At 44.8% G+C, this 10,660-nt stretch overlaps 1 long non-coding RNA gene across 1 annotated transcript; it reads right to left on the reverse strand.

Moving 5' to 3' along the window:
* Window positions 1-1,327: 1,327 nt before the first annotated feature.
* Window positions 1,328-7,779, reverse strand: LOC136577626 (uncharacterized). The gene is made up of 5 exons (XR_010786527.1): window positions 7,715-7,779; window positions 7,468-7,533; window positions 5,197-5,262; window positions 2,972-3,082; window positions 1,328-2,808 (listed from the first exon to the last, which is right to left on the reverse strand). It is a non-coding gene; the product is annotated as an uncharacterized lncRNA (long non-coding RNA).
* Between the last annotated feature and the right edge of the window lie 2,881 nt (window positions 7,780-10,660).

Raw genomic sequence — 10,660 nt, forward strand, 5'->3', positions numbered from 1 at the left:
GTGCCTTGTTAATGAGGGTTTGTCCGAAGGAAAAATTGGTGGTGGGGGCCCACTCTTGCCGCTATTGTGGCTGAATAGTGGGACCTGGGAACTTGAGATGCAGCCCGGCCAATTATCAACAAGGGAAGACAATTCCAAATCTTGACCTTATTTTCAAACTTTCGTACTAATGGAAGCAAATTGGCAGAAATAAAGTCTTGAGGCTTAGAAGATACCACAATTCCCAAATATTTGAATTCCCTCACCATTTCCATATGTTCCAATGAAAATACACCAGCAAGTAATCTAGAGGAAGAACCACAAATTTCCCCCAATTAATGTGAGATCTGAGATCTTACCAAATATATAAAAAATGGACATAATAATAGATTTACTTACATTCCCCGTATAGAAGAGCAGATCTTCTGCATACATTGATATACGTTCCTCACTTTCTCAATTCTGCAATCCAACTATATTGGATTATTATCTTTATCAAATCAGCCAGGGACTGCCAAGGCAAAGTGAACAGGGGACATCCCTACCTTGTTCCCCTCTATAACACCATCAGTCCAGAAATATGACTATTTACCGCTACTCTTGCCCAGAGTATTTTATGAAGCAGTTTTTGATCCATGCCAAAAATTTCTCACCAAAGCCCTTCCCATGAGGAACAGCCCATAAAAAATTCCACTCCTCACTGTCACAAGTTCTGACAGCTTTGAGTGAATGAACAGTCCTGTTCCCAAAAACCTTGGTGATCTGCCTGAAGATTCAGATATGACTGATCCTCGAGTCGTAACCCAAAAAAATCTATTTGCAAGTAGTAACAGTGCCGCCAGTAGTAATTGTGTTCACAAAAGTTGTCTTAATATTAGCAGTACCCTCAATAGTGTCTCCAATAGTAAGAATGCCCCCATTAGTGGCTATCAATAGTAATAGGGCCCCTTCCTTGTGCACTACCCACCCTAAACCTGTGGCCAGGCAACATCCCCGCACCGTCCAGTACATCACCTTGTCTCACTCCTGTCCGGTCGCCACTGTTGTAATCAGACGCTGCGACCCCTGACACCCCGCTGAAGAGAAGGTCAGGGGTCACAACATCTGTTTACAACAGCGGCGACTGTACGAAAGCTATACAGAGTGAGTGATGTACTGGAGGGTGCGCGGTTGCTGCCTGACGCGGTGCTCTCAGCTGATGTTTAATTTTTATGTGGCTGGTAAAAAATAAATACCGGCAACGGACTTACCTGCCGGGCCGGTGAGTTCCCTGTGGCGTAGCAGCACTGGCTGTAATTATGATGATGATGATTATGAAGTGCAAACCCAAATAATAAGTCAGAGTCTGTTTTTAATGGTTGAACTTATGTTTACTTGTTGAATCAACATAGTGGTTACAGAGCGTCCGCAGTGGCGGTACAGTACAATTCTCTGCTCAGCAATGGTGGGATCAGAGAGTGGCTGCATGTCCTCCCCTTATCAGTATCAGAGGTAAGTCTGGCTGAGGTCCTCCAGTCTGGTTACTCTGTGTGAGGTAAGTGTCTCTGGCAACCCTCTGAGATAATCTGTACTTGGTCTTCCTTTTTCCTCACCTTAGCTCCTCCCACTTGTCTAGCTTTGATTGGATAATGGTGTGTGTGAGGACAAAATGGCTGATTAACAAGGACCAGCCTCATCTATATAATACAGTAGGCAAAACATATCGTTTCGCATTACAACATAATAATAAGTACTATAATACATTATAACAGACCACATTGAAAGGTAAACACATTTTTCGGGTACCAAGCACCTATTTCTGGTACCTCATCTACAATTCTGCAGCCTCTGTAGTTGCCCGGCAGGCTGACGTGACTCGGTAGACACTCAACACTTTAATAAGGGCGGCACTTCCAGTGGCAGTCTTCTTATAATTCCCACGGCACACGACACACCTAATACATAGAGAGGAACAGCTCTTTATGTTTGAGGTAGATCTCGGCACCTCTGAGCGCCTACACAGAAATGTACAGCAGGTCCGACCAAACGTACATTTCTGGTACAATTTATGCCATTTTTTTAGACAAAATGTGACATAAATCTGTCTGTCCTGGCGCCTATGCCCCCTCCCGACAAGCCACATCATTTTTTTAGGAAAGCTAATTACTACTATTACTACTGGGGCCACTATGGGGGTCACTATTACTACTGGGGCCCCTATGGGCTTGCTATTACTACTGGGGCCACTATGGGGGTCACTATTACTACTAGGGCTACTACAGAGTCAATATTTCTACTGGGGCCACTAATGGGGGTCACTATTGCTACTGGGGCCACTAACAGGGATACTATTACTAGTGGAGCCCTTTAACAGGTTACTATTACTACTGCGGCCAATATGGACGTCACTATTACTACTGGGACCACTAAAGGGGTCATTATTACTATTGGGGCCACTAACAGGGGTCATTATTACTACTGGGCCCCTTAATGGGTCACTATTACTACTAGAGCCGCTAACGTTATCACTATAACTACTGGGGCCATTAGGGAGGTCATCATTACTACTGGGGCCACTAATGTGGACACTTACTCTAGGGGCTACTACTAGGGTACTATTACTACTGGGGAAGTATTACTCTGTCACTTCAGACAAGTCCCAATGGTTCAATGTCTGTAATATGTGTGTGTTTTTGCAGGGGAGGGCACCATTTCATACTTCGCTTCAGGCAGCTTAAAGGCTTGTGGAACCCATGACTACGCAACAGGACGGGCACTACCGAATATCCATGGTATTTGTATTCGTATCCTGTATGGGGTACGATAATCCTTCCAGAACATTCTGTGACCCTAAAACAGAGGAATACAAAAACTTATGTTAGTTATAGTGTCTGTTGTACTATTTGAGTAGTCTTTGGTGAACATTAGCAGCTGAGCATGTAGTTGAACTGGATGAGCTAACTGTGAAGGATTTGGATTTTCATACTTGGGTATCTGTCATAAGGTTACTGACCTGGTGCCAAAAATTGATGTGGTCTGGCAGGTAGTCGGACATCTTGCACATACCCTGGGGTGCAGTCGCTGCTTCTTCTGCCACTATGTTGGTGGCTTATGTGGTGCTTAGCTGAATAAAAAATAGTCTTTAGTAAAAGTATTAGCAGTGGAGAATTATAATATGATATACTATAAAATTTAATGCAGTTTTGTCCCTTTTTTGACAATAGTTACTGTAAAAACTGCGATGTGCAGTGACCCTGAAAGTTCAATTAAGTGCAGGACCTGCACGTATATGGTCACATGACTATATCTGTACAAGTAAGTCCTGAAGCAAATGTGTGCAGGCCTGTCATTATAGAAGGACCTACAGAGATGTGGTCACATGACTATATCTCTACAAGTAAGTCATGAAGCAAATGTGTAAAGTGTAGAGTAAAGTACTGAACGCCTTTCGGCACAACAGGAGGCGACTTCTTCAGGCATAAAGTACTTCAAAAATGAATGTTACATATATAATCTACATGAAAGTAATTCATCTTACTGTGTTGTGTTCACATGAGGACGCTAGATGCTGTTGTGGTGTCACCCTGGCGCCGAAATGTGTTCATCATTTTACTCTACCTGCCTGGCGACTTTTAAACATTTCTTAATTTGCATTATATGCAAATTGATGTTATTAGAATTAATATTTCTTTACAATTAACTCCAGTAGTGCTATAAGTCTTGGCGCAGCGAGCACAGAGACTTATTTTGCATTCTCTAATACTACTACATTGCGCCCATCTTTGGAAATTTGGGCAGCATTGCCCAGGCACTCTCCTTGATATTTTAACCTGGATTCTTGCAAGACCCTGGGATTACTGGAGAATTTCAACACCGACTAGGACTCTGAGGTGCTAGTGGGTTGAATCCCATATCAAGAACCCCGCTAGGTACCGAGTAAGTCTCATTTCAGCATATATCGACCTAAATTTGTGTATACTACTCTATATCAAGGTGTTGGCCTGCTTATTCCTGTTATCTGAAGCAAATGTGTGCAGACCTGTTATTAGAGAAGGACCTACACAGATATGGTCACATGATTATATGTGTGCAGGTTCTGAAGCACAAGGGCAAAGCAGCAAGGCTCTAGAGAGTAGGAGAGTGTAATCTTCTATGTATGAGGTGCTGCTCTCAGATCTGTATTAGTTTAGCGGGTCTGCTTTGTGGTCTGTATTAATTAAGGAGTCTAGTCTGGGCTTTAAAATTATTTAGGAGTTTGGGATGGGTTTTACTTTTATTTAGAAGATCTAGTCTGGGATCTTTATTTATTTAGAGGGTCTGTCAGGAGTCTGTATTTATTTTGTAGCTTTTATTTATTATAGGGGCTGGTGTGGGGGCTGAATTTATTTAGGGGTCTGATTGGGGTCTAATGTCATTCATGTTGCTATAGAGACTGAGAAGAGCTGCAGAAGTGATAGGCCAAAGATGTCTCAATAGTGCATTCTGCAGTCAGGAGAAGTCATCAGGAAGCTCTGGGTCAGATGGAGAAAAAAAGGAAAGAGAACATCTAAAATCATAGAAGATCTCACCTGTGATCAGTGTAGTTATAGAGGAGCTGTCACCTCTTCTGACATGTCTATTATAGTAAATAGTTGTGTTCTACCAAAAGTATGTAAAAAGTCTGTGTAGTCCATGCCTAATTGATAGCTGTGTGTTACCATTTCCCTTGTCAGGAGGATATGTACCTATATAGTCAGAGATCATTGGATACTATCAGTATGTAGGAATACAGCACTTTGAGAAGGTGGGAGTGGGGAAGAGGGAGGGGGCAAGTGTGGGAAACACCTTAGGACCTGTGGTTGACTTAATCCACCACTGAGTACTAGTTGTAGTAGTAGTTTTGCTTGGCTGTGGCCTCCTTAAAACTTATGGAGGACTCAAGAAAACATGTAAAAGGGATACCTAATGGTGTGTGGCCTGATTTGCTTCAAACAAATCATTGCACCTCATCCGTAGCCCACCACCATTTAAAATGAATTAAAGCAACCTTCCAGTATGGGGACAAAATTCCGTGGAAGGACTAGAGGGGAGCTCACACATGGGTAATAGGGAAGGACAGCTGTAACTACTCCAAGTGGTCAAGTGGCATCCAAAGATATAGAACCTTGCCTGTGTTTTGCTACCCTCCATAGACGCCTTTGTGTAGTAATATGCGGCCCCTATAACTCCTCAGACAGGAGAAGGGACCACAGTTCTTACCTTGTGATAAGATTACTGGCAATGTCCGACTGTCTGGACTTGTTTCTTGCACTGGGAAAGGCAGATCTAGTAAAAAATCAAAAGATAACAGAGATACAGAATATCATTCACATATAATAAATGTTCCTTTATGTCACTTGTGTGCATCCAGGACAGCACCTGAATGAAGCAGTGGCTACGCTTGTCTGTCGCTACTCCATTTATCTCTTTGAGACTTCTGGAGATACCATTCTTATTGAAAAAATGACCAAAAATGGTATCGACAAGCCAACTCTTAGTTGGATTCACAACTGGCTGACTGATCGTACTCAAAGAGTGGTCATAAATGGCTGCACATTCACTTGGAAGAATGTCTCACCACAAAGCTCTGTAAATGGTCTGGAGGAGGCCATTGAGGGGAAACTGATCAAACACAAGGATAGGAGAGATAACTAACACTAGAGAAGAGAGCGAAAGGATTCAAAAAGATCTTGACAAGCTTGCACAGTGGGCGGCAACTAACAGAATGGTGTTTAACAAGGAAAAATGCAAGGTTCTACATCTGGGCAAGAAAAATGACAAAGGCACATACAGAATGGGAGGAATTGAGTTAAACAGCAGCAAAGGTAAAAAAGACTTGGGTATACTAATCGACCACAGACTGAACGTGAGTCAACAATGTGATGCAGCAGCAAAAAAGGCAAACACAATTCTGGGATGTATTAAGGGAAGCATAGAGTCTAGATCACGTGAGGTCATTATCCCCCTCCACTCTTCCTTAGTCAGACCTCATCTAGAATACTATGTCCAGTTCTGGGCACCCTACTTTAAAAAAGACATCGACAAAATTCAAGTTCAGAGAAGAGTTACCAAGGGGTTAAATCACAGTTGTTTTTAATTGAATTAAGTCTGTTTAATTAAGGATAAGGTTTTTAAGGACTCTGAGATATTTGTGAGTTAGAGGTGAGCAAGGTTGTAATAAAACCGAAACTCCATTATCTGTGATTTGCACATGTTAAAGAAATAAAGCAGGAAGAATCCTCACATAAGAATTCTCACACACTCCTGTAGTGATAATCATTTGTTTATGAGGGCTCTTTGAAGGCTTGTGAGTATACCTGCAGACAGGAACTGGGGGGCATTCTAGTGATTAAAGGGGTTGTCCCGCGCCGAAACGGGTTTTGTTTTTTTTTCAACCCCCCCCCCGTTCGGCGCGAGACAACCCCGATGCAGGGGTTAAAAAAGATCACCGGACAGCGCTTACCTGAATCCCCGCGCTCCGGTGACTTCTTACTTACCCGGTGAAGATGGCCGCCGGCATCTTCTCCCTCCGTGGACCGCAGGGCTTCTGTGCGGTCCATTGCCGATTCCAGCCTCCTGATTGGCTGGAATCGGCACGTGACGGGGCGGAGCTACACAGAGCTACACGGAGCCCCATTGAGAAGAAGACCCGGACTGCGCAAGCGCGTCTAATTTGGCCATTAGACGGCGAAAATTAGACGGCAACCATGGAGACGAGGACGCCAGCAACGGAGCAGGTAAGTGAAAAACTTCTTATAACTTCTGTATGGCTCATAATTAATGCACAATGTACATTACAAAGTGCATTAATATGGCCATACAGAAGTGTATAGACCCACTTGCTGCCGCAGGACAACCCCTTTAAGGTGGGACAAAATGAACTTTGTTTCGTGAACCCGGTCCCATCAATCCCTGAGTGTATAGGATGGAGGTTGAGCGGGTATGACACCATTCCATTTACTTTGATAACAGCACTAGAAATTACCGAGTTGAAGTGCTTTGTCAATTTCTGGCACTGTTATTGAAGTGAATGGAGTAGTGGTGTACCCACACAGCCTCTGCTCCATTCACTCGAATGCCAACCGGGCCCCCATTCTCAGGATCAGTGGGAGTCCCAGTGGTCAAACCGCCACTGAACATAGAACAGCTGCAGACATCTTGGACGGCTGAAAGCAGGGCCCAAACCTGGTATATCGGAGGGGCGGCAGAGAAGAACAACTGCAGGTAATATAATCTTCTCCCCCTCCTGTCCTGGAACAGGATATTGTCTTGAAACCTGAAGGTCGTTGTAAAGACATAACACAACCATTTATCCATGGGTTGTCACATGGAACTCGCACATGGGTGATGGGAAGGACAGCTGTAACCACTCTAGTGACATCCAAAGATTTAGAACCTCGCCTGTGTTCTACAACCCTCCATATAAGCCTCTGTATAGTAATACAGGGTCCCTATAACTCCTCAGGAAGGAGAAGGGACCACAGTTCTTACCTTGTGATATGATTGCTGGCCATACCCGACTGTCTGGACTTGTTTCTTGCACAGGAAGAGACAGATCTAGTAAAAACGGATCAAGAGATAATAGAGATACAGAATATCAATCACATATAATAGATGCTCCTATATGTCAGTTATGTGCATACAGGACAGCATCTGAATGGAGCAGCGGCCACGCTTGTCTGCCACCGCTCCATTTATCTCTATGGGACTCCCGTAGATAGCTGAGCGTTGTACTCACTTTCATCAGGCCCTTTCTGTACTGCGGCCTGTACTGGTGCGCTCTTCTCCTCTTCCGGCTCTTTTTGGTGTGACAGGAGGTGCCTGTGTAGTAGCCCAGTACATGCTTTCCTGGCTCCCTCCATAATGTCTTACATGTGTGTCTTATGTCAGGGGTGTCAAACTCATTTTCACCGAGGGCCACATCAGGCTTATGGTGACCTTTAAAGGGCTGATTGTAAGACAGTAAAGTAAGGGCTCGTTCACACAAGCGTATTTGCGTACATCATATGCAGTGAATAGAAGCCACTGATTTCAATGAGTTCATTCACATGATGTATATTTTCACATAGCGTGACATATTTGTTACATACTACACACCCCAATAGACCATTGAAGTGAATGGGCCGCGCAAATACGTGGTGAATGTGCAGGAAACCAGTGTATGCACTGCATATTTGCGCACCATCTCAGTGGGCCCATCATCGCTCTTTTTTGCGTGCCCAAATATGCAGGCATAAGCGATTTCCGATTGCGCAAATACGCAGCGTATTTGTGCGACCGAAATATGATTATGCCCGTGTGAATGAGCCCTAATAGTTACCCCTATAGTGGTCGCAGTAGTCATAGTAACTCTTATAGTGGCCCCAGTAAAAATAGTTTCACTCATAGTGGCCCCAGTAAAAATAGTGACCCCCACAGTAGCCCAATTAGTAATAGCGACCCCCACAGTGGCCCAATTAGTAAAAGCAACCCCCACAGTGGCCCAATTAGTAATAGCGACCGCCACAGTGGCCCAATTAGTAATAGCAACCCCCACAGTGGCCCCAGTAGTAATAGCGACCCCCACAGTGGCCCCCATAATAAAAGCGACCCCCACAGTGGCCCCAGTAGTAATAGCGACCTCCACAATGGCCCCAGTAGTAATAGCAACCCCCACAGTGGCCCCAGTAGTAATAGCGACCCCCCACAATGGCCCCAGTAGTAATAGCGACGCCCACAGTGGCCCCAGTAGTAACAGGGTACCCCACAGTGGCCCCAATAGTAACAGGGTACCCCACAGTGGCCCCAGTAGTAATAGTGACCCCCACAGTAATAATATTAGCCCCCTCAGTAGTAATAACCTGACAGTAATATCCCCCTCAGCAATATTAGCCTTCCCATAGTATTATTAACCCCCCTCGGTAATATTAACCCTCCCAGTAATATTAACCCCCACAGCAACATTGACCCCCCTCAGTAATAATATTAACCCCCCTCAGAAATATTACCCCTCCCCTAAGAAATATTACCCCCCTCAGAAATATTAACCCTACCTCAGTAATAATAAGCCCCCCTCAGTAGTAATTTGTCATATGTGTCTTATGTAGATGCTCTGTGCAAAACTGTCTTGTCATTCTGTTATGTGTATTGCACAGCTGCAGCCAATGAGAGGTTAATGTCTGGTGTGAGCTGACTGTCTGACAAATGTATCAATTTAGGTCCTGTCACATGCTATGAGGGAGGCTGTAAATGTGAGTGCTTTAGAGGGGGAAAGGAGTTCAGGTCCAGCTTCTGGAGCTGATAGAATAAAGCACAGAGGCACATGGGGGCACCTTCAGTCCTCAAGTGTTGAAGATGGAGAAGAGAATTCCTGGAGTGCCTGCTTCTATAAAGAGTGAGCCCCCAAATAGAGAGAGAGAGTGAGCAGCAAGCGAGTGCATTCTTCCAAGGCCTAGTGCAGAGGTACTCATTCATAATTGTTTCACAGCCGAGCATCCTGTAGTATGGGACTGTCAGGTGGAGATGCTCTACTTTCATTGTTTATACTCCACCGTCCTGAAGTCTGGGTCCTGCGTAGTGGAAGGTACGTGTCTTTATTTAGTCACACACAGGTGTCCTGAAGTCTGGGTCTGCAGTGTGTAGGTACTCTAGCTTATCTAGTTCCTGCACTTCTCAAATCTGTAATCTGTGCCTTTTGTATTGCTGAAGTTACGTTAAGTAAAGTTGTTCCAGGCCCTGACCGTTCCCAGGGTCCTGAGGAACTCTATCACTGTCTGTGGCTCAATTATTTTCCCACTGATGTTCATGTCGGTGGGTACCAGAACGGTGGCGTGACCCGTGACAACTCTTTCCCGGTTCTACCATCTATTGTGCATCCTAGGGGTGTCCAGAAAAGGCCCAGCACTGCCCTGGCCTTGGTTGCGTGTGTCCCTCCGGGAGAGAGCGTGATAAGTGCCGCCGTGACAAGCCAGCATCTTGCCCTCCCAGCTCCTCAGCATATGCCATGTGTCCGGGGTCACCCTATGGGACGCTGCACCTGTATGGAGTCTCCAAACCAGATGGGCACAGATTTTGCTAATCAGTGTTTTATACTGTAGTTGTGGGGCCCCGGAGCCATTAAGCTAGCTGGCTTTTTTAGAGTCAATAAATGGTGCCAAATAGTGGAGTTAAGCCAAGGGGGCACCTGTGATTGTTATCCTCTGATGTCTAATTGGAAGACGCAAATTTAGTCAATAGCTACAACTTTCTGGTAGGCTGCAGAGGTGGTGATGTGGTAAAATGGGTATAATGGGCCTCGTGGCTTCCACAGCTCAATAAATAGAGGATGGAGGCCAATTAGGTAGAGAATTTGTGGACTCCTGTTTTAGGCTCCAGGATGGACCACTGACCGACCCACAAGAGCAGCCCACCAGGCATATGCTCTGTAGGGGCAATTACCAGTCCAAGTCTTGCCATATTCATAAAGACGTCTTTACAGGGTGACACTCAAGCAGCAGATAGTTGCAAAAATTTCTGTGGCCATTTTGAGGGGTGTAACTTCTTTAAAAGGGTGTAACTAAATATATTCAGACCCCCTGAATTAATATTCGACCCCTGAATGGATTTTAGACTCCAAACCAATAACGTAAATGGGTGTGTGCCATGATCGTGGGGATCTGACTACTAGGTGGCAGACGCAACCCCACTCTATTCACTTCCAAAACAG

The sequence above is a fragment of the Eleutherodactylus coqui genome, chromosome 8 (assembly GCF_035609145.1).
Source record: "Eleutherodactylus coqui strain aEleCoq1 chromosome 8, aEleCoq1.hap1, whole genome shotgun sequence".
Classification (NCBI taxonomy): Eukaryota; Metazoa; Chordata; class Amphibia; order Anura; family Eleutherodactylidae; genus Eleutherodactylus; species Eleutherodactylus coqui.